Source organism: Ascaphus truei, chromosome 17 (genome assembly GCF_040206685.1).
Source record: "Ascaphus truei isolate aAscTru1 chromosome 17, aAscTru1.hap1, whole genome shotgun sequence".
NCBI lineage: Eukaryota > Metazoa > Chordata > Amphibia > Anura > Ascaphidae > Ascaphus > Ascaphus truei.
This window is the reverse complement of record NC_134499.1, coordinates 22927119-22953107: the sequence shown is the minus strand read 5'-3', so window position 1 is coordinate 22953107 and position 25989 is coordinate 22927119. Positions and strand designations below refer to the sequence as shown.

At 39.3% G+C, this 25989-nt stretch overlaps 1 protein-coding gene across 1 annotated transcript in view; it reads left to right on the top strand.

Annotated features, from left to right (window-relative positions):
- Positions 1 to 25989, top strand: part of SUCLG2 (succinate-CoA ligase GDP-forming subunit beta) — a 164880-nt gene that overhangs the window by 90223 nt on the left and 48668 nt on the right. The window lies entirely within an intron of this gene.

The window sequence follows — 25989 nt, the reverse complement described above, 5'->3', positions numbered from 1 at the left end:
TTTCTTTCTTTTTTTTTAATGCATCTTTTACATTTTTGTATTTGTTTTTTTTCATCTAGATGACGCAGGACTTCAGTAATAGTTTATAGTCTTCATTTTGTTAGTAAAAGGTCCACATTCATAATTCTATTTATCATGGCTTCATATTGCAGTTTGTATTTTCAATAACATTTCAAAATGTAATGTTTTTGTATACAATCTGCTTTAAGAGGGCGCCTGAGCTACTTTGTATCATCACACGATAAAACTTAGAAACGCACACTTAGAAATAGTTTTTTTTTTTTTTTTAACCATATGACAATTACAGTTCTTGGACAATGTACTTCCCTATTGTTGTGAGGACCGCTTTGTACTAAAGTTCACATGTAACAAAGGTCATAGGTTTAAATTGAAGACCTGTCCGTGCAATAATCCTACATGTTACAAAATAAAGGCGGCTTGACCAGTGTCCTATTTGAAATATAAACTCTCTTCCCCTTCATGCATGACGTCCATATGTAAGGTGCAATCAAAGTTAAATGCGTGCTCTTCCCTTGCCCCCCCATGCATATTTCAGCTACGGAGACCCTCTTTCAAATGTAAAAAAAATAAGGGGGGAGGGTGGGGTTCAAGATGTTTTGTTGGGGGGGGACTTTAATTCGGTTTCAAGCTTTGAAGGCATCTGCTAACAAATATTATTTTTATTTCCTATGCAATGTCATAGTTAACATTTAAGGTTGACCAAGCTGAAGTATGTTTATATAATGCATTAATATATACAGCTCAACCCCATTATAGCTTGATCCGCTATAACGCGGATCCGCTTATAACGCGGTCGGAGCATGGCTCCTGATTTAAAAACCGCTCCATTTCGCCATTTTACCGGCATCTGCAGCTTTCGGCTGTCTCCTCTCCCTGCTTCATAGGGCTGCGTCCACGTGCGTGGCACTTATGTAGACTTTTGAGCGCAGAGGAGGGTCACATGACATAACACACACACACCCCTACTCCAGGCCTGCACAACTCCAGTCCTCGAGGGCCGCAAACAGGCCAGGTTTTCAGATATTCCTACTTCAGCACAGCTGGCTAATGGACACATACACACACCTACACCATGTGGGAATTGAACATTAATACATTTTATATAATACACATGCAGGAATCGAACCCAGGATCTTTCATATACTAGTACCAATTCTCTACCTCGACACCACAGGTTTTGCAGACATTTCAATGGACTGCACTGTGTACTATGTATATGTCAAATTTGTTTATAGAGTCTGTGACTTCACACAATCCCTGTGGCTTAGAGATAGAGAGCTGAGAGCTGCAGATGGCGGTAAGTCCTCGCGCGGCGAAATTTTATAATGCAACCCCGGTTATAATGCGGTCTCATTCTGTGGACCTCGAGGACCGCGTTATAACGGGGTTCAGATGTACCACTTTTTTTCTGATTTGACACTTTTTTTTTAACTAATAAAATTAAAACGAATAGCTCTACAAAGAGAGATGAAGCGCTAAATATATTGAAAAAAAAAATCTAATATAGAATAATGTGTGCACCGTTCTCACTCATGTAAATAAACCTATAGTTTAGTTATTGTAGTAATATATACTACAAGAAGACAATTCAGTGGATCTATATTCAATACATCGCTCAGAGCTATAAAATGGGATACCTACATCAATGGTTCCTAACTCCAGTCCTCAAGAAAATCCGAACAGGTCAGCTTTTAAGGACATCCCTACTTCAGCATAGGTGGCTCAGTCTTTGGAGCCACTGATTGAGCCACCTGTGCTGAAGCAGGGATAGCTTTATAAGCTGACCTGTTGGGGATTCTTGAGGGTTGGAGTTGGGAACCATTGATCTTCATCATCTGCATTGCTTGCTTGTTTTTTTTTAATCTGTATTGTATACATGGTAACCAAAGGTTAGAGCGCTTTTAGCTTTTTGCCTTCTGTTTTGTGATCAGAACGTTTATAGGACTTTGTGTTTTCAATCAAATGGTCTCCCTCTTCCTTTCATTTAAACCAAACGGCTAAAAGGGAATGACATATACTGTATTAAGTATCTGATAACAGAAGAATTTCCCAGGAGCCGTTAAAAATTGAGACATAACAAAATAAGTTCAAATTTGAGAGAGAGAATTTAAAAATCCAGCATGAAATTGGAAAAATAGTCCCTGATCTATCAAACTCTAAAACCTCAAAACACTAAACAAAATGTAAAAAAAAAAAGCAGATTTGCCTTGCATTCCTAGTTGAAATAGTACCTAGGAGTCCTAATCATGCTAGTAATTGGTCCCAGTGTGCTGTGTAATTGATTATGAATCTTGTACAGATAAATCATCTCACAGAGTTAGAGGAGATATAAAACACTAATCTAATTAGAGGATCATCTATGCAGAAAACTGGAATTTACAACATGTTTCTCTAGTTAGGACTGCATCGTATTATACATCATGTTTTTAGCTATAGTTGGTTATTTGTAGCTATGTTTGCTTTTTGTAGTGCCTTTCCTTAAATGGCATCGGACATTATTCTGGTCTTACATATCTTAAATAATTTAAGTATAAGTAGTCTCAAATTAGCATGAACAATAATAGTAGTAGGAGAAAAGGAGGACCGTGGCAATAGCAGTCTTTGAAAGCAGCATTTAGTCAAAAACTAAGCAAGTATTGTTATGTTCAGTATATTATCGGTTTATCTTTAGACCTGTCCGCTGGGAGATATCGAATTGACCATGCAGGCCTTCTGGGCCTGAACAGGTTTCGTTTGCATGCCCTCTGTCAGCTAAGGCAAAAACTAATAATGTTTCCCTTCCTGGCTTCATGTAGCCTATAGCTTTTGGAAGAACCCCAAGAAAGCAGAGTCCCTGCTATCTGCAGCTAAAAGAATTACAGCATAATTGTGCCTATGCTATAGTGTCAGTCTACCTAGTTATGGGTATGTGCTGCATCTAAATTCCCAATACTGGGTGTTATCTATCGCCTGCATTGGTAAGAATCCTCTGGCAATGAAGGGTTTTGCATATTAATCTGAATCCTCCCTAAGGCTAGATGCACACTCCTAAGTTAATTATTTTATTTTCCGCTTATCAGTGACTTATTTTTTCATTAATCGTTATCATAAGCAATGCACCTTTGCAGACTTTCTACTCAATTAAAACGGAGGCAACATTGTTTCTAAGCAAACATCTGTGGCTCAGTCTTAATAATTGGAGACCTCAACATACTTTTTGTAAACAGGCTGCAATTAACACATTTAAAAGTTGAACTTGTTATACGGTAGGTTAAACGCACTTTATTGAATTTTCTGACTTGCTGTGAGATGCAAAATGCAACTTGTGGTTTACTTAGATAATTCGCACGTAGTAATTACTAGTACAGTTATTGTTTAAAAGGCTTCAGTCTCATTTAGCAACATGTTTTGGCAGTGTAAAAGCATTCACACAAGTTACACAGCTGACACCATCTATTTATACATTTTCCTGAATAATTTAGCGTATGTTAATTAGCTCTTTCAAATATATTACAAATTGCAGGCACTCTCAAACTCCTAACGTCTCGATATACCAATATTACAGTGGAACAACAGGAACCTTTTCCTGTAATCAGTATACAGATGTAGCCAGCCTCTGTCTTCTCGTGCCTGGAGAACCTGAGGTTCAGATCCTGCTGCTTCCCCCGATAGCGAGATATTCTCTGTGCGGTGTTCCATGGGAATTGTAGGATTTACTTAATCTCCTACAAATGCTGTTCTGATACTAGGCCTGTGTTCCACCATGCGTTACTTAAATTGCTTATACAGTACTATATAGTATAGCCCACACGGGCATTTAGTCAGATATACAGCAGCGAGGAAAAAGTTTAACACCAATGATAATTGCAGAAATTCCATAGTTTTTCCATGATGACTTCCTTGAATCATTTTCTTAAATATCTAATAGGGTTTATATTGACCATTCCATGCCTTTTTTTTGTTTGTTTTTTTTTTTTTAAACAAAATGATGTATGAATTCAACAAAAAAACGAGTAATTATGAGTTGGGATACATGCAAAAGTAAGTCAAAACCTGGTTTTATCAGCTAAATTAAAGGGGATTATTGGCCTCGGGTGTTTAAATAATTAGGTGGATCTTTAAGAGGTCCCATCCGATATAAAGATTAGAAACTTTGAGAGTTTGGTCTTATAAACCCACAGAGGTGTGTGGAACCACGTTATGCCATGATCAAAGGAAATCTCTGAGGACCTCAGAGCGGTTATTGATGCTCGTCGGTCTAGAAGGGGGTTACAAAACAATTTTTCTAAGGATTTGGGGCTCCACCAATCCACTGTCTGTCTACAAATGGAGAAAGTTCATAGTTCAGTCACTCTAGCCAGTAGCGGACGTCCTACCAAAATCTCTCCAAGAACAAACATGCAAATCATCCAAGAAGTTACAAAGAACCCCAGAGTAACATCCAATGATCTGCAGGCCACTCTCGCCTTAAATGTGAGTTCTCACTCTCGCTAATGTGAGTTCTCATGATTGAACTATCAGAAAAATACTGAACGCGGATTTTTTTCATTGAAGGATAGCCGGGAGGAAACCACTGCTCTCTCTAAAGAAAAGCTTGTCTGAATTTCACCAAAGAGAACATAAATGTTCCACAAGAGTTCTGGAACAATGTTCTCTAGACAGATGAGTCAGGTAGAACTTTTTGGCCTCAATAAGAAATGTTATGTTTGGAGAGAATCAAAACTGCGTTAGAACAAAAGAACCTCATCCCAACCGTCAAGCATGGTTGTGGGAGTGTGATGGTTTGAGGCTGCTTTGTTGTCTCAGGACCTTGACTGCTTGCCATCATTGACACAATCATGAATTCTGCATTGTACATGAAGTGGAGAATATCGGGCCATCCCGGTGTGAGGCTCAAAGGAGGAAAAAGCAAGGTAGGAATAGGAATGGTACGGTAACGGCAGAGAGAGGAGAGGAGTAGCCCCATGCCTCCAACCCTGCCATCAGGGCGCAGAGTGTAGGAGAAAGAAAGGAGAGGGCAGCTTTCAGAGCAGAGTCAGACTGAGTGAGCCAGGTCTCAGTTATAGCAATAAGAAGCAGGGAGTGAGAGAAATAAGTCATGCAAAGAGAGGAACTTGTTAGAAAGGGACCAAGCATTCCAAAGGGCACAGGAGAAAGGGAGAGAGGGGGGAATGGGTATGAGGTTGGAGGGGTTGACACCAGAAGGAGTAGAAGTTTCATTTGGCAGGCGAGGACGAGAGCATGTAGAAATAAGGCAGGGACCAGGATTGGGAGAGATATCCCCAGAAGCAAGGAGGAGAAGTATGGATAGAAAGAAAATGTGTGAGGAGGATTTGAAGGGGTGTGTTTTTAGTGCAGGGGGAATAGCTGTGTAGTGTCAGAGGGTGCAGGTAAGAAAGGAGTTCATGTGAATTGAGAAGCGGTGAAGAAAGGAGAGATTGAGATATATGAATAAAGTTGGAGACATGGGGCTGGTAGAAAGAAATGTGTATTTTGAAAAGAAGCGAGGTCAGAGCAAATTTAAATAGTAGCAGCGGCATGGCAGCAATAGTTAAGGGCTGAGATGTGTGGTCTGGGGTTGAAAATGTCCACCTTTCCAACATAGTTCAAATCCTGGATTGGGTTGAGGGCTAGTAGATGTTCTGTAGTCCACTTGTTTTCACTCCTGTTGAACTTCCCGTTTAACCTCCACACTGCTTGCCACTTAGAACGGGCCACTTTGAAGCTTGGGCTGCATTCACAGCTAGGGCTGGAAGCATCTTACTGGCATCAGTCAGAAAGCGATACCATGGCTCGTTCATGATAATGCCTAGATCGGGCTGCAAAGCCATCCATATCCCGATGCGGGTGTATGCAGTATAATAGCCCGCTTAAGTCGTTAATGAATGTGAAAACTATTACAAACAAATAAATGGTGTTGATGCACATGTATTATCTGTCTCCAGCGGGTAGAGCACTGATAAATATGCAAAGGGCACTCAAATCAAAGTAATTAGGAGAAACTGTTGTGGGTACTGTACTGCCTTTATACTGTTATTTATTATAAATATGATATAAAGGCAGCCACCATCTCATTTGATTGTGGCCTCCTCGTAGATACCCACCATAGTATGGACAGTTTATCAATTTCGCACCTTTTGGTCACATTTCATTTTGAATAGCCATGTTCTGTATATAGCCCACCCAGCTCGGGTGGGTAGCTCCCATGGTACGATTCTACTATAATTTTGTCATAGAATCTTACATTTCAATACACGACTATCACATTTCGATCTTCCATATTGATGTTGCTTTTCCTTATCTATATATCTTATTTATTCACCAATGGTTAGCATTTACCTATGATCTCAGTAGTTAATTTATATAGGTTTCGTGCCATTTTCAAAACAAATTATTGGAGTCTCCTCACTAGTGTGTGGTGGCTTTTAAAATAGCCAAACCATTCAAACGTCACAGTAAGAGACTGTAATATGCCTTTATTTCATATTTACAAGACATAACCGTATCAAGGCAGCACAGCACACGACTCTGTTTCCCTTGATGTCTTGGATTTGTGTGTGTGTGTGTGTGTGTGTGTGTGTGTGTGTGTGTGTGTGTGTGTGTGTCGCTTTGGCATTGTAAAGGTTATAGATATGAATTGGAGATACCTGGAATTTCTTGCTAGACCATCCACTGTTGACTTCATCCCCCAAATAACACAATGTTAATTGCATATATTATTGATATTTTCCTTTTAAAAGTGCTTCCAAGTAATCCTCTTGGTTTTTGCTTTGATTGCTGCATAATTGCAACAGTAATTAATAGCTTAAAAAGCTTCAGTCCCTTTTGTGCACACAAAATAATTAATAGTTTCTAGTACGTATTTACAATTGTCTTGCATTAATGTGTCTGCATAAACATGTGGGTCAACAAAGTATATAACCAGGATTATAACCTTTCACTTACAATAGATTCATTCTGGGGACAGATTGGGTCAGAGCGCACACACTCCAATTTTTATTTTATTTATTACTTTACACTAAACTTGCCAAAATGTAAAACTGTTTATTCTAAAACAAAGACCCTTGTGGTGTCCTAATGTCCGCCCTACACACACAATGTTGACAGGAGAGCCCCCTTTCACAGTAACAGAGTTTTCTCTTGGTGTTTATGCTAGAATGGACTGCTCCAGGAATGACCTGCAGTGCACTAATAAATTACATGCTCAACCCTTTGAGTGCCGGAATACTGGCAGTACTAAACCACACTCGGTGCGTGTAATCACATGGTTGCCAGCAGGCCACCCAGGAACATGACCTGAAGTGAAGGGGTGACGGCTCCGTTTTCAATTCGATTGCGTTCACTCCATGGAAGTGGTAACGTAATCTCCCCCTAGTAAACAAGCATTTCTAGCATGACGTACCCTGTACTTCACAAGGCCCCTTATACAGAGCTGGCACCTAATCACGTGCAGGGTATGACTTTGGGTGCACTAGAGGGTTGAGCCGTTACATCTGGATGATTTTACACTTTTTTTTTTTTTTTTTAACCAAAATCTGACACCTAGAAGTATTTTTACATTTGTTTAAAGTTCGTTTGTAAGCCTGGTAAGCGGAGACGTGAAAATGTTTGTTTTCCTCTAGCAGCTCCCCCCTTTTTTTTATTTTTAGTCACTGGTTTCAGCAAGAGTTTGCACAGGCAAACCTCCCTTACCGTTGGTGGCTGTCATGAGCACAGGGTAGTAGAATAGTTGTGGAAGTACTTGATTGACAAACGGTCAACCTATCCAAAGCCCTAAAGGAAAGTCATTGGTGCTTAATATCCATAGAAAATAGCAGCCACACTTAGCTGAGATTGCACATAACCGTAACCAAAGAGGCCCCAATACACATCCAATAGGGCAAGTTATTACATTCATCAGCAGGTTCCATTACTAGGGGTCTCTTGTAATGTTTTTCGGGCCTCCCTCATAAGCTAAACAAGCTGTAGACCGTTGGTACAGTATTGTGCAGCCATGCCCAATATTTCTCTGCATTGCAGCTTCATAATAATTTAGCGTACGGGGTCCTGACCAGCTTGATTTCAGTCTTAATAATTGTGCAAACGAGCAGTGATTTCCAATCTACTTGAAGTTAATACCCCCTTACTTTATTTTTCATTTTACATTTCAGGACAAAATCAATAGCGTGCTGCAATTTTCGAATAATTTCTATGAATTCTGTATACCTACCATGGATTCCTAATGTTGCCTGCAGATCAAGTAGTTTGTCTAATTCATTTTTCCTTTTGTGCAATTACCAGGAGCTCTGATTCCACGGGAGGATTTGTTCATATTATTGTTCTCGGTACATTTAATCTCTTTAAAGTTTTTTTTTTTTTTCTCCCTTCATCTGTGAGTACAGTATTTGGCTATGATTTAATACACTTTTCCCCTTGTTACAAAATACAGCGTTCATATGGTGCGTGGGTAGCTTGTAACACTTTGAAATAGTGTTCATTAATCTGTGGCAAAATGTGGAGATAGCACTAAAAAAAAGTGCTTAAAACTAGATATAGGGTGCTCAAGGGAACAAGGAGGACCCCAATTCCTCCAGATAATATCAAGGGGAAGAAAAAAAAGGAGGAGGGGGGGTTGTTCCTGACCATACAAAGATATCAAAAACTGTGAATATGCCAAAATTTAAATGTTTAATCATGAAAGCACAAGAACATAACGCTGGAACAATGTCATACACATGAGCAGCAAAATAACAAACATTGTTCCTAACGCAAGGTGCAAAGGAAAAACACGGGGGAAGGGGAAAAGACAAGGAAACACCACAAGGGGGAGGGAGAAAGGGCAAATAGGGGGTCAACGTTTCTAACAAAACCCCAATGAGATCAGCTAGCAATACTTGATTCTCAGAAAATGAGCAAACGTTAAAAGGAAAATGTCCAAAAGCAACTAGAGGAGAAACGGTGTATACTGCACTTGATCTGTACGAGTCAAACGTCACTGTCCTCTGAAAAGTTTCTCTCTGTGTCTCAACCTCCTGCTGCTGAAGAGGGGCTGCTCTGTTTTTCCCTTGCACCTTGAGTTAGGATCACTGTTGGTTATTTTGCTGCTCACGTGTATGACATTATTCCAGCGTTATGTTCTTGTGCTTTCATGATTAAAAATGTCTATTTTGGCATATTCCCAGTTTTTGATATCTTTGTATGGTCAGTGAGTGCTAGAAACTCCCCCTTTTTTTCCAGTGTTCATTAATCTTTATTTTGCACTGAGAAAAATAATGCCATTTATGAAAATCATAATGTTGAATTAAGTATGAGATAAGGTCGTGTGCGTGCGTGTGTGTGTCGCAGCCTATGTTCAAAGCATCACTTTTTATTCATTGTGTATTGTATGTTTTTAATATTTCTTTCCTTTACATAAAATAATATTTTGTACTGTTACCCGCATAGTGCAACTTTAGTTTCATCACTTTCTTTACATTAAATGTAGAAGTTGATATCTGTTTAGGCTGCTTTATACCATCTAACGGAGATTGTTGTTTATATTTACAAGATTTAGTAGAATACTCTAAAAAGTTCATACAGTAAGCCCAACTATTGCTTTTCTGCTAGATGATGTGTCAAAATAAAATGCAACGATATATTGACTTTACTCCGACCGTACTGCACCGTACTAAGGTTATCTTGCGATAACACAGAATAAATGTGCATTTTTATGGCCCAACTCAATAAAAGCTAAACCAGGCCACGTTCCACCGACCAGATTGTAGCTGTGAAAGGGCATTCAGCCTCTCCTACTAAATGTTTGTCTAGAAGGGGAGTGGCCAACTCTAGTGCTCATGGGCCAACAGGTCCAGTTTTAAGGATATCCCTGCTTCAGCACAGGTGGCTTAATCTGCGGCTCAGCCAGGGATATCCTTTAAAACTGGACATGTTGGCGGACCTTGATTTTTATTTATTTATAAAATGTAGTAAGTAATACTTTGAGAGTCACCTCTCGTTTTCAAGTACGTCCTGGGCACAGAGTTAAAATGACAAATAATACATGGTTACAAATACAGTTACATAAATGAACAGGGTATACATTATATACAATAAATTGCATGCACAGTTAAAGAAGATGTATATCTGTTGACTGGAGTTGGCCACCCCTGGCCTAGGACAAAAAAACGCTCTTCTAACACACCATACGTGTTATTCTTTTATACAGTAACTTATAATATAGTACATACAAATACATGATTAGAAAGAATCTTCCAATAAGCAAATGCACTCTATAAAAGAAAAAAAAGGTTATCCCATCTTGCCGCAACATTTTTAAGCTTGATAAATTCCTACCTAATGGGCGCACACCTCAACGTTTTTATTTTTTGAGGTTCACAGTAACCCATACTGTATTTCTACTAAACTTTTGGTGCCCGCTTTCCAAATGCTTTGGATGTTGGCTGCCTTGGAGGGTTGAGGACTTAATGACTTTGTTGCTTTCCACATGTACCAGGTAAAACCATAGTTTATATATTTTCTGACACAAGAAATCCTGCCTTGAAGGTTTAGTAACCGAGACATTAAAGCAGGGGAGTGTGAACCGATTCAGCTCTACATGAACATGGGAATGTCACGTTTTCTCTCTGCTTTTTAGTAGCGTCATCACGAGGCTCGTTCTTCCATTAATGGAGTGGGCACTGCGGTCATTGTAACAAATCATTCTGATATATGCTCATGTTTGGGGCTAGTTTGAAAGAAATATAATGCCACAAAGAATAATAAACCGTAATAAACCATCAGCATTTCTTTCTTTTACAAATGTATTCTTGCTGGTAATGTTATGGTAACCAGTGGATTGTTTATTATTTATTTCATGAAAGGATCAATGGTAACTACAAATACAAATGGATATTCCTGTGTTACAATCTGTAACTTATTATGCTCAATGAAGCAGTTTTAATCCGCAAAGTAAGACTTCATGAAAAATGTATGAAGGGGTTCAATTGAAATGATACATACTACTTTGCTGTTTAGCGTCTATGAATTTTGAATCCTCCATTTACGTTGGCTTAATCTTAATTCAATTACACAAATAAAATGATATATTGTCTGTAACCGCCTAGCCTTAAAAAGAAAATAAAAAAAAAAATCAATTGGACTGAAAACAGGTAAAAGTGCAAAGTCAATATTTCATGGAATGTGATGAAACTTTGAATAACTGATACCCGAGAAAAACATTTGATTTAAAGGTTTAAAACCACAATGCATGACTTTTCAATGAAGAAACATAAAAGAACAAATTACCGTCTAGCTGGAAAGTCATAGAAACCTTATCAGTATTGTTTAGTTCCTGCTGCTCCCTGGAGGTTTTCCTCTCCAACTACTGATTGAGTATGTGCTCTCTGGATTGTGAAGGATTTTCCTTTAATCAAAACTTGCATGGAAGCACATACTGCTCTGTCTTTGCAAGAAGAAAAGAATAAAAAATAAAAAAAATGTTTTCTTCCGCGTCCAAAAGAAATTCAAACAAACAATACAATGACACGTATGTAGAGTTGGAACCTCAAGTCTCCCCCTTCCGGGGCCACAAGACATCTATTAAAGTTAATAGGGCCATAAAGTGTCTAATGGAATAGCACCGCATAGTAAATATGGGCCCTAACCCCTGGAATAAGTCACTGTCTGTGTTCCATGTTTGTTCTGGCTGGTGACTGGTGCTTTCATAAAAAATAGTTGTCAACATTTGACAATTTTCTGTATGCTAAAAACCAGTGCCTAGAAGATTATTCTTTAGTTGCAATATTATAAGTTGATCAAATGTTGACCATTATTTGAGCCAGCATACCGGTACAAGCTATTTTTGTAATATTTCCAGCTAATAACTGCTCCGTTAAAGAGTTGCACAATGTGTTGACATGAAGTCATATACACACACAGTTTATTTTATAGTTGACTTTATTGATCGGTTCCTCCACTTAATCCAATTGCTGGAATTCTACAATGATGCTTGGCCTCTAGTGGCCCTTATAATGAAGCCACTCATTTCTGGGAGCCGTGGACAAGCTCAGAAATGAGTACTACTTCCACTATTGATATCAGGAAGCATGTCACTTCCATATGGTTGGGATGCCAGGATTGTTTTGGCACTCGGACGTTGTGGACATTGGTATATTAAACAACCCTCTTTGTTACTGTAGGGGTTATCTTTATGGAGTTCCAGCTCCTGATTATGTGGTTTTCAAACTTTTTTTTTTGCTGAGAATTCAGAAGTGAATGAGGCTTTGTGTGCGATTGTGCTAGATTGGTGCGATCGCAGTTTATAGGTGCCAAGTCTGTGTTTTTAATTAACAATTGTATTGGTTAAGGCAGGGGTGCACAAAGGTTTAAGTTTGTGCTCCCCCTTGCCTACGCCCCCCTCCTTACCTGCTCTCTGGCTCGTGACGCCGCGTTGTCATGGCGATGTGTCAGGGAAGATCCGGCTGAGAGCAGGTAAAGGAAGTTGCAAATGCCTCGCCCCTCCCCCGGCATTTAATTTACATGCCTGGTGGAAAGCGCGAGTGCTCTGCAACCCCGTGCCCCCCATAGAAAATCCCGCGCCCCCCAGTTTGCACACCGCTGGGTTAAGGAACCCTATAATTATATTGGCATTCTTAGGAACCCCAACCCTCTAATAGAGCGTCTGAGATCAGATGCATTGTAAGGAACCCCAACCCTCTCTAATAGCACGTCTGAGATCAGATGCATTGGAAGGAACCCCTGTTGAAAAGCGCTGAGCATTAACACATCTGCCGTTCAGCTTAGTGCTATATTTAGCTCTAGTTTTTGATTGTCTCCACAGCTTGACTCTGATGATGATGATGATGATTCCGTAGCATTGGGGACCCAGAGAGGTACGAAAGCTTGTAGCATATCAACTATTTGTTGGTCCAATTAAAGGTATCATCCCTCCTTTTTCTACATTCCTACAAAGGAATTGTTCATACTCTTGTTTCAAAATATGGCATAGTTTTCCTTTGTTACTACATTCATAAAATAATGAAAAGAACAAGGACAACTTTGCCACATTTTGTAATGAGTATGAAAAATTCCTTGTTGTGAATGTAGTAACATAGGAGGGAAAGGGAGTATGTGGTATGATGCCTTTTATTGGACAAACTAGTACTGTAGTTATGTTTCAAGCTTTCGTACTTCTACATCATGTATTGAATGTATACAATTGAAGTAATATAGTTGATAAGTCACCCACAGGTGAAGTTAGCGTGGAGCAGTTTGGGGCATTTGGTTGCAAATTAGGATGCTGAAATATTTGCAGGTGTTATATTAAGCAGAATTCTTTTCATTTTAAGTGTATTTATGTTTATTAAGTTCAAAGGAAAAAACGATGCTGTGTGTTTTGTTGCTCAGCCATCTAATATTATTCCACGGTGAAGTAAGACTTATTCTGTCAGGAATAATATGGTAAAAAGCTTCATCCGATCACATTTGAAGAAAATTTGATCAGCATTCAGCAATTACCTTCACATAGAATGTTTCAGTAGCAATACTTGTAATGCTTTGTGGCTCTGCGGGAAGTCGCCTTTCAAACTGTTAATTATGCTTTATTGTACTTTAAAACTGCTTGTTAAGAATGTTGGATTAATGGCACTGAATATCAAAATAACAATACATTTGTGTTGCAAGCAGAATAGAAAGCCATATAAAGTAAACTTTATTGTAAACTCAGGAACTAGTTAACTCCAGATGTTGGCATCACTTCCAAAGAATGGAGAGTATAGTCTTATATACGTTTGTATGATTGACATTTGTTTCAAATAACTAGAGTTCATTCTTAAACCTTTCTCTCCAGAAGATGTTGAATGAACACTTTTGTACACGTAGGCTAGTGAAATTAGTATTTATATGTACTATATTGTAGCCAGTACATTTGAATAAATGTGATTTTTGCCTTGGAGGTATGTGGCACACCAAGGCTGCATGCCTAAATCGACATGTAGATAAAGATGAATTACATCCTTCTGATGCTTTGCATTTTAACATTCTCTGGACATACCCAATAACATTTGAAATGTGTGTTTTTGTTGTTCTTTACTTTTTAAAACTGCAAGTCTCCTACTCCTTTAATTATTTTCTAAATGCGCATTTTTGTTCATGCGGTAAGTACTGTATTTATTGTTTTGTATCTCGAGATTTTTCTTGTCACCTTGCATTTTGGAGAGATCTGAACAAACTCTGTATGCCGTTTACTAGAAACAAGCATGGTTGCGATCTCTCTATATATTTCTCTTTTGGAAGCTGTGAAAAATAGCTTGTCTTTAGGAAAAGTCGCAGTTTTCTTTTTCCCTCTGTAGATCAAACTAGTACGGTATGGTGGTAATTCTAATCGTCAAGTTTCTTCTCCTTTAAGAGTCCTAAAGACCATGGGTTCATTCCAATAATTCAAATCCTCTCTAAACACCAATAGGAAACCACTGCTTGAGGTATAGACTCAAACTGCTACATTTAACATTCCATGTTACACAAAGCTATGGGGTCTGTTTATTATCCATGTTTGTTTTTGTTAATGTAGGGAGAATAAGCAACGTGAAAATATGGCCAATTGTCTTGGCCATACTTCTAATATCCTCCTACTCACATAATGTATATGGAGCTAATATTGGTGTACAAACAGCACATTTTGCGTGTATTTAATGAGATTTTTACACGCTGTCCACATTGATCACTCTAGGTTAATGGGGTCCATTGAACATGTTAATACTCATTGACTGCACCTTTTTAAATCGCCGTGGTACGGGGAGCTCCACTCCTTAAGGCGTTGCTAAGTTTTTAAATGACCGATAATCAACTATGATTCTAGTATTACGTTAGTTCCTCCCTTGATGCATCTTGCTTGTAGCTCGTAACAATAGATAGTTAGAAAACGTATTTCTTGATGGTAAAATGTGTATATATATATATATATATTTTACACTACTCCGCAAGACGTTTACAACAGAGTAGTTGATACTTAAGCTTTAAGTAAAGCACTGATTGCCTTGTCAGTCAATGCTTGGAGGAAACTGAAGCTTCATAGATTGATGCTTGACAGAATAATTAGAAAACTGTCACTTGAAGTAACCACTCTAGTGTTCCTTAAATAAATGTGCCTATACCGAAGTGCGTTGTCCAGATCTAGAGGTTAAATGTTCAGTAAGTAATTACGGAGTATCACTCGGGAAAATCACTTCCACCGTGCACTGGAAGTGATGTTCCTAAAGTTTGTAGACCGTAACGTCACAATTTATTGCACCTATAATATGTGGTCTTATAATATAGTATGTAATATATTTTATAGCACGCTGTTAGGAAATAAATGGGGATCAATACTAAAACATTTGAAGGTTTTCTATATGGCTTCTGTTCATCTGATCAGATTATAGAAACCTTTAACACATACATACCCTATTTTAATATCGCTCTGTTATGTTTGCATTGATGAGAGCCCACAATTGCTGTATGTAGTTTTCTTTTCCTTCAAATATGAGTCCTTTTGGAGAGAAATTACATCCTGCTCTGATTCTACTACCTTATACAATTTGGTGTCCGGAGCAAAGATGGAAACTTTTCTGTATATGCCAAGGGTGCGCGAATTCTGGGGCGCAATATTTCCATGGGAGGTGCAGTGGTTGCAGAGGACTTGTGCTCTTCCCCATAGCATTTAAATTAAATGACGGGGGATCGCGTGAGGCCTCTGCAATCTCTCTTACCTTGATTTCGGCAACGCGGCGTCCAATGACGTGACGGCACGTTACCATGGCAACGTGATGCCACGTGACCCTGCGGACAAGGTAAGGCGGGGGGTGCAGACTGAAAAGTTTGTGCACCACTGCTCTATGCCAACCTCCAGGTCATTAATAAACAAGTTAAAAAGCAGGGGTCCCAGTACCGATCCCTGAGAGGTACTCCTCACAACTTGAGCCCAACCTGAAACCCTTTTTATTCTTGCATCCCAAATGCATAACCTTACATTTATCTGTATTAAACCCCATTTGCCAAGTTTCCAGTCTCTCCAAGTCCTTCTGAAGAGAAATTACATCCTGCTCTGATTCTATTACCTTACACAATTTAGTATCATCAGCAAAGATGGAGACTTTGCTCTCGATCCCAACCTCAAGGTCATTAATAAACAAGTTAAAAAGCATGGGTCCCAGTACCGATCCCTGAGGTACTCCACTCACGACTTTAGCCCAACCTGAAAAAGTTCCATTTATGACAACCCTCTGTTGTCTGTCCTTTAACCAGTTTTCAATCCAGGTGCATATATTTTTACTGAGTCCAATTTGCTTTATTTTGTACACCAACCTCTTGTGTGAAACCGTATCCAAAGGCTTTGCAAAATCGAAGTAGACCACATCGACTGCATTACCCTAGTCTAAATTCCTACTTGCCTTCTTAAAGAAACTAATAAGCTTAGTTTGGCATGACCTATCTTTCATAAATCCTTGCTGACTATTACTAATCATTTTTTTCCCATTGGGTTTTTCTAAATATTATCCTGTACTAAACCTTCCAGTAGCTTCCCCACTATTGATGTCAGGCTTACAGGTCTGTAGTTCCCCGGTTGTGATCATGGTCCCTTTTAAAATACATGCACCATATCTGCTTTACGCTAATCTTGTGATACTGAGCCTGTGGAAATGGAGTATTTGAATATTAAATGTAATGGTTTGGCTATTATTGAACTTAATTCCTTGATAACTCTTGCATGTATGCCATCGGGGCCAGTTACCTTATTTACTTTCATTTGATCAAGCTGCCTATGAACTTCTTCCTCAGTTAACCAATTGTTCATTAATATAGAAGTTGTGGCTTCCTCCTGTGTCACTACTATTGCAATTGATTGTTCCCTGGTAAACACAGAGGCAAAGAATTTGTTTACTCTTTTTCCTTATCTCCACTAATATGTCTGCCCATCTCACACTGAAAGGGTCCTATATTTTCTTTTATAATATTTTTGTTATTGAGGTATTTAAAGAAATGTTTAGGGTTGACCTTACTTTCTATTGCAATCCTTTTTCATTATCCATTTTTGCTAATTTGATTGCCCTTTTGCATTTTTTGTTACATTCATTATAATTCTGATACGATGCCTCCGTCCCTTCCGACTTTAAGAATCTAAATGCCGGCCTCTTCTTTTCCATTTCCTCTGCTACATTTTTTTTTATTTTATTTTTTTAGCCACATTGGTTTTGACTTATTTCTTTTACATTTATTACCCAAGGGTATACACTAAGTGTGCTTTTCTAACAATGTTTTAAAGACTGCCCATTTATCTTCCACATTTTTCCCTGCAAAAATATCATCCCAATTTATAGTTTGTAGATTAGGCCTCCGTTTATTAAAATCTGCCTTTCTAGAGTTTAAAGTCTTTGTTGAACCCACATAATCTTGTTTTTTATTTATTTCAAATGAGACCATGTTATGATCACTGTTACCCAAATGTACCCGGACTTGAATATTTATTACTTCTACATTGTTTGATATGACCAAATTCAGTATTGCCCCTCACCTGGTTGGTTCCACACATTCGGGTCACATATTTTGTCTTTACGCACCCCCAAAATCCTGTTTCCATTAGTTGTAATTCTATTACCCCATTTTGTTATCTCATTGCCCCAGTCTGTCAGGATAATTAAAATCACCCATTATACAAACATGACCTAGTTTTATGCCTTCTCCATTTGCTAAAGTATTTTGTCGTTCTCAATCACAGATATTTGGTGGTTTATAGCATATCCCTACAAACATTTTCTTTGTACTTTTACCTCCACTGCTAATTTCTATCCAGAAGGTCACTAAATCTTCATAATTTCCTTCTTAAATATCTTCCCTTATTATAGGTTTTAGATCCGGGTTAACATATAAACATACTCCACCTCTTTCTATTTGCTCGATCCTTTCGAAAAAGGGAATAAGCCCCTAAATTAACAGCCCAGTCGGGATGAAAATCATGCCATGTTTCAGTAATGATTGATATCATACCGCTCCCTTGTAGCTATTAATTCAACCCCCCCGCCCCCCATTGTATCTGTCAGGCTTATTGCATTACCAAGCATGCATTTAATTTTTTTTTTTTTTTCAGTCTGTACTATTATCTTATCTGCTCCTGACTTTCTTCTCCATTTGGATTTAGTCTTTAGAAGTTTTCTAGTATTATCTGCATTTAAAATGGGTGTCTTGCTGCTTGCCAAACTCCCACTTGCCCCTATTTTACTCCCATTTTACATCCATTTTACCTCCATGACCCCTTGCTATTTCCCCAACCCCATCTGTTCTATTTAGTTCGTTATCTGTTTCTTGTCCCTTCCCCCTCCATCCTAGTTTAAAATCTTCAACATTTTTAACATTCTCCCTCCTCGATCTAATACACTTTTTTAATGTTTTATTATTCTTTATGTATTATGTTTTTTGTAAAGTCTTTCTATGTATGTTTTATGTTTACCATGCTATGCAGGTATTTGTGCATTGCTTCTTAAATACTTGTATCTCTATTAACAGCCAAACATGTAATATGAGCACGTAAAGAGTTAATCCTAGTAGCTATATAACCTTGGACGGACTTTCTAATCACATACCCCTGAGTAAGTGACGCGGGTCACGAAACGCGTAGGGACAGAGGTTACGACTAGTGCAGTATCTTGTATCATGAGACACGGACGTGCCAGTGACGCCTTTCCGGTAATCCAGCCACAGGCGTTCTTCGCGAGTGCGCAGCTTCGGACACATTATACTGTAGCGAATCTCCTCAATGGAGCCGTGTGGATCACCTTTCCTGCCATTGTTGCTGAGGGACTCTCACCAAGAGCGATTGGCATTTACATCACATTGAGCCCAGCTGATACGATAGCCAATGCGCATTAAAAGTAGGTAAGTAGGTTTCCAATTTTACTCGCTGTAAGAACGCCAGCGCTATATCACCTCCACTTCGGTGCCACATTTTTTATTATTTTTTAATAAATTGTGTTTCTTATGTCCTGCATTAGGCTAAGGCCCCGCTCCCTCAGTCAGCGCGCCCGCACTGCAGACAGGCGGGGCGCTGACAGACACAGACCGCGATATGCGGTCTGTAGGGAGCCGGAGCGGGAGGGAGGGGGGCAGAAGTGGGAGGGATCTGATTGTGGGATCTGATCGTGGTGCCGTCCACCCCCCCACACACACACATACACACACACACACACACACACACACACACACACACACACACACACACACACACACACACACACACATATACATATACACATACATACACACACATACATACATATACACACACACACACACTTTAATCTGCAGCTCCTTCCCTGCTCCCCGCCCAAGGCGCCTCCCATCTAGCTCCTTCCCTCCTCCCCATTGGCTGACTCGCGTACCATGTGACGCGTCGCCACACGGGAACACAATTCTCTGGTATCTCCTGCTGGCTGACGCGTCACAGTACGTAGTCAGTTGGCAGTGAGGAGGGACTGGGACCGGATCGTGAGGCTAAACAGCAATAGTGAGTTGCGCTCACGCGGCCGCCCGCGCCACCGGGCGCAGCGGGTCCCAGCCCTTACATGTTAGTTTTGTAGTGTCTCTGCGAGTTCGTTATCTTGTTAGTCATCCTTTGTTTGTTTGTTTCTATCCCAGTCTTGTACCTTTTATAGAGCTCATTGTACTGCAGTATTCAACTATGTACTTTCTAGGCTTATTCCACATGTCCTGAGAGTCATCCAACTGATACCTTGGGTAAATTCCGGACACATCAGACAGGACATTATTATATGGTTTGACTCATTTTTATTATCTCATCTCTGGACAATTTATCAGCATATTTAGAAGCACGGGAAAATATCTTGGTTTATCTTTGTTCATTATCTGATCTGTATCGATCAGAGGACTTTCCTTGGCGGCCTCATTTCCATTAAGCCTGTTTGTGATAACGTTTTATTTAGTATATATGTGATATATTTGGTTTATGTGAGCATTATACACTCTATATTCTATGCACGTAGCAATAGCTCTTATAGCATCTCTCTACACATTAGATAATACTTACTACTTTTATTTATTTTATTCAACTCTTCGTGCCATTTTTGAGTTTTAATATACTCAGCATCCTATGATTTCTACAACAGGTTTTAGCACACTTCCACAGCAATGCAAGATCAAACACTTTACTGTTTGTGATCATTGGTTGCCAATATTCCCAGCAGTTTGAGCTGCAAACTGTAACAATAGATGGTTACCTTAGTAATATAAGAATACATTGTAGCTGCTGAGTTACACTGACTGATGGATTGATTGAAACTGAAATGTAGCTATTTAGTGAACCCTGAGAAGCCGGATCTTTGCTGATCGACCACGAGAGAGAATCGATAGGCAGCCTAGGTAATTTGTTTAGAATAAAGGTAATCAAATACTGCATATGTTAAAACAAGAAACAACAAGTGTTGCTTGTATAACCTCTTTAATCTTTGAAATATAGGGGTTATACTATATAATACAACGTCTAAATACAAATTAGGTAAAGTGATATACTCGGACAGCCCTGTATAAATGTGTGGTTTAAAAAAAAAATCAGAAATACTCAAACCATTCTTGCCATCACTCCAAACCATCTTCACTGTAATGACTGAGCTTCAGTGCACTACCTATAGAGTCTGTAGACAGGGCACCATCTAGTCCACTGAAGCTCTCACCCATCACTGAAGGTGTTAAATACAGTTTTTACCTGCTCATATCTTGGCTGCAATTGTTGGATGTGAGGGATATTTAGCCATTTAGTGGCTATTTATGCAACTTAATCCCCAGTGGCTGGGCAAATTTGACTTTGCAAATGTTGAGCTACACCAGCCCAGCAAGCATACATTTTAACACCATTATACAAAAGAAACACTAATCCAATTTTTAGTAAAATTATCAGGGTTTTAGAAAACTATTTAAATAGGAAACCTGTTATTACTTGGTTTCCTGCCGTTATTACGTACGTGCGACATTGATTTTTCACAAATGTTTACCAGTTACAAAAGAAAAAAAAATAGTCTACAAATGCACTTCACCCACATGTCAATCAGCAGTTACAGGACAATGTATCCTGGGAACTGAGCGGCTGATGGCTCCTTTAAGCTTAATACATATATCCATATATATTCCATAGCTTGTATTTAGCAGTAAAGTTTAATCTCTCCTACACAAGAGTAAGGTAGCGTCAAACTGCCATTCAAGATGGAAAAAAATCACCCTTAGCAGAAAGTCGATACACAAAATCCTAACATGACATTGTAATTGCTTTCTCCAAGAAAAAGCCAACTTGAAACAAAATTGGTGGCCTTAAAGAAACCTGCACTTTGTTGCACAGCAATGCATTGCTCTGCCTTCATCACAGCTGTTAAGTTCAAAAGTCACAGTACTACACCTGCCTATATAATCTGTGTGCACACAACAGAAATCACATTTTTCAAAGTAGAGTGCCTACTTATATTGTACACGAGATGTGGGTACATTACAGCTGTGACGTTCTAGTAGAACTTAAACTTTGTTTATGAAAGTTATTACTATACTTGTTCCCTTATAAATTCTACAAAGGTACAAGTCCCAAATACCCCAATGTGGAGTCAAAAACATCTGCGAAGGTGCTTGTCCCTTTTAAGTGTGGTCACACTTCATATTGACAATTTAAGTGCAGACGTATTGAAAATGCTGAAAAAGTGCTGTGGACTTGGCTCTATACACAGCCTATTCACAAGATATTAGATGAAATACGGCAGGTAACACAAATAGTGCGGTGACTGGAGATTCTCTGGAAGTGTGTGGTATTCAAGGATTCCCTCAGATGGCGGAGGGACACCAATCCAATATAGGAAAATATAAGGAAACTACATAGCACAGATCAGTTGTATCAAGACACTATTTATTTATAAAATATAAAAAACGCACTTTTTAAGTGCAAGAAAATCAGGGCATATCACACATAAATGTCAGCATGATCACAGCCCCGCAGTATTTCTCACCACCCCCTCTTTCTTGAGATCTATCGGGATCGATCCAGACTCGGCGTGGGTTGAGCTCCGTCGCGTCCATCGCCCCTATTCTTGCGATAGACGGGAACCACCTGGTGGAAGCTGCTCGGCGCCGATCTCCTGCGTGTCAAGATATCACAGAGGTCCTCCCTCTCTGTGCGTTTCGCCTTTAGTCAAGGGATCACCACTTTCACGCAGCCTTCCAGGTAGAGGAGACACTCGCGATTCGCAGAAGAATTTCCAAATTCACTTCAAACAATATACATGGATAATGCAGAAAAAGTTGCCTTTATTAGTAAAGGAACATAGAGAACCGCAAAGCGACGTTTCAGGCACACAGCCTTTCATCAGATCCGGTAGGTGTGTCCAATAAAGGCAACTTTTACTTAATTATCCATGTATTCCTCAACAAATCGTGAGTGTTACTATACCTTGGGATGTGAGCGCGGTCTCTTGATTTCTACATGTTTGCAACCATTGTAATTGGCATTTCCAAACCGATTTGCCTTTCGTGGCAAGCTGGCTTTGATGTACCCCACGTCCACTCTCTCAAGAATCCTCTTCCATATAACACTCCTTTGGAACTGCCAACTAGTTCACCCTTGCTGACATGCAGCACTATGATCTATTTAGTTTAGACCAAAAGAAAATGTTTAAGGAGAAGGTGCAGATTGACCATTCAGTAGTTTCCCAGTATAACAGTATATTTGTGTATTTTCTGCTAAAAGTTCATTTGCAGCCAGAATTTTATTTATTTTTTCAAAATTCTATCACCATTAATCACGTTTGTTCTACTTTCTTTAATAGAAGTTCATGTATAGTTTTGGTCTTCATGGAAAGGCAAGAAAAAAATATGAAGCCGAGGCAAAACAAAAATATGAAAAACACGTTCACTCTGTCATTGAAGGGTCTATATTAAAGGGAAAAAAATGGATGCCACGCTCATGGCTCTTCCATATTGAGCATATATCATTGCTGTGGGCTGTGAGACAAAGGGAATATCAATTTGTTCTGGGAAATTTGTCAGACTATGAGATGAACACCATGAATTCCATGTTTCTAAAGCAGTTCGCAGCCAGGGTTTCTTCTTTACAAGTTCTAGTTTGTCATTTTCTAAGAGGCACTCCAAGTATTCTAATGCATTTGCTTTACATTTCATTTTTTGAAGAATGTTTTATTTATTTAGGAACTTTTTACACTTAACTGATTCCGCGCCGATGGTCTAGCACCAAAAATAAAGCTGCCTTCTTTACTTTTTAAATGAGTGGAAGGAATCTAACTTTTGGTTGGTTGCCAATAATTGAAAAGTTAGTTTCAGGGGTAGGGTGATTTCGGAGTTTTTAACCCTATGAGTACAGGAAGGGCCGTGGCACAAGAGTGCCACTGCACCTCCGGCACATCAAGTTACTTCTGACGCAAGTGGAAGAGTCCTCTTCTGTTACTCTTCCAGCCCAAAAAAACCCTTGTGGGGGCCAAGTCATAAGACACCCGAAGGGTTAAAGACAACATAATATTGTGGCTAATATAGCTTTTGAGAATAGGATTTATACTTTAATTCCATAGCGCAATGACACTGCAATGTATGCCGTCTGGGCACAAAAGGGGGAGGTAAGCAAAAAAGCATGTTGCAGTGCAATACACACCTAAAATAATAATTTTCTTTGGTTAATGCTGCAGTGTACTAATGTTGCACAATGCTGAAACGTGGTGATGTTATATCTGGCACTATTTTGTGTTTGCCAAAAAAACGGTTCAGTCATTTCCACTTGGAATCGTTCAATGGTCATTATTGCATCATTGCGGCATATTGCTGTTTGTAGAGAGAGGAAATAACTTAATTGAAGAGCTTTCTTTTGCTTTCTTTTCTTCTTTTTTTTTTTTTAATCTGATGCTTGGTTCAGCAGATATAAGCGTTGGAAATATTAAATGTCTGGGAGGTTAAACTATAGCTCTCCCCAGAACCCAATGTAAAGAAGTTAAAGATTAGGAAAAGTGTGTGTGTGTGTGTGTACAGAATAAGTCAAAGTTCCGTGCACTCACCAATACTTTAGAGTTTATTGTAGTACGATCAACGTTTCTGCCCCAGCAGGGCCTCTGTCACGACCTTTGTAAGGCGGTGCTTATATTGCCGGTGACGTCCGCGGTCGCTGGAAAAATCAAATTGAGATGACTTCCAGCGATCGCGACCAAGCCGTCCCTCTGTCGCGTCGCGCTTACTATAAGGGCACGTGACTGCGGCAATGCATTTGTTTTGACGTAATGTCTCGTTGCTGTCCCTGACACTAAGGCTGCGCTTATAGTGCCGGCTACAGATGACGTCACCCGTCTCCGTGGCCCTTGCGAAAGTTGTAATTTGAGTTTTTGGAGACGTGTCTTGCTACAAGGGGAGTGACATCAGGCAAGGGGGAAGGCAGTGGGACGGAGACAAGAGCAAGGGGGAAGGCTGAAACGGAGAGGAGTTGTAATTTCAGTTTGTATGCTTTGTATTTACTTTACTTTTACTTTAAAGTACGGGAGAATTTACTATTTTAAAGTTGTTAATAGTGTGTTTCACTTGACACACACACACACACACCATTACACACACCTATCCCCTCTCCCTGCATCAGAAGCGATCTGATTGGTTTATAGCCTGTCACATGGTGAGACCGTCGCTGTAAAAATCTAATTCTACTGACTATAGAGATTTAGTTTGCTCCGTCGCGCCTTCTATAAGCGCATGCTACAGCTTCAACGCATTTGTTTTGACGTAACGTCGCATCACCGGCACTATAAGCTCAGCCTAAGGCACCCCTTTATTATATTGTTGTTTGACTAGAGAGCCCGTTGATTGTTATATTATATATGGGTAAGCACATCTTGCTAAAGCATATACTAGCAAGGGAACATATCATTGAAGATAAATAAAATAATACTTGCCCAGACTCGATCGTATGGAGAAGACACATCAAATTCAGGTAAGTGACCAAAAAAGTATATTGAACAAAACTATTACAGGCATACCCCGCATTAACATACGCAATGGGACCGGAGCATGTATGTAAAGCGAAAATGTACTTAAAGTGAAGCACTGCCTTTTTTCCACTTATCGATACATGTACTGTACTGCAATATTCATATACGTGCATAACTGATGTACATATACATGTGTAACAGGCTCTATAGTCTACCCGCTTGCGCACAGCTTCGGTACAGGTAGGGAGCTGGTATTGCTGTGCAGGACGTGCTGACAGGCGCATGCGTGAGCTGCCATTTGCCTATTGAGCGAGATGTACTTACTCGCGAGTGTACTTAAAGTGAGTGTCCTTAAACCGGGGTATGCCTGTACACATTACATGCTCAGGGGACAAGATACTAACACATGAGTTACACTGATCTAGACTTCTGGATTGTTACTTGATCACCTTCAGAACAGCAATTCACGTATACCATCTGTACAGATGTTTTTGTTTAAGTAATACCTGAAAGTCAAGAAAACGGTGTCAGTCTTGGTTATTGGTAACTCATCGCAGTGGGCCTGTAGCATGGTTACTGTTCATTTTTAGATCCTTTGTTTACTCGATGTGGTTGATGGGGAAACTGTTCGTTTTTAAAGGAGAAGTTTTTTTTGGTCATGTGCTGCATTTTTCTAATTGAACATATCCATTTGTCACCTTAATGGCCTGTCATTTGCCACAATGAATTTTTTGACAGGTAGTCCTGTTGTCCTCACAGCTTGCACTAGTTAAGTGTCAATATAAATGCATTTAATAATTGCTTGATATTTTATGTGGCCTTCATCTAAATGCATTGTCAAAATTGTCCTAAATCTGTTGCACAGTTCCCTTCAAAGTAAATGGCTGTAAAATAATGAAAGCGGGTAATTTGTCAGACGCAGGCGCTGCTGTGAACCCTGCCGAGAATAAGCTCTCTCTTGGATTACAGAAAATGGAATATATATATATATATATTTTGTTCCTGCTGAAAGGCTTTGTAAAGTAAAGATTTTGTTAGACCG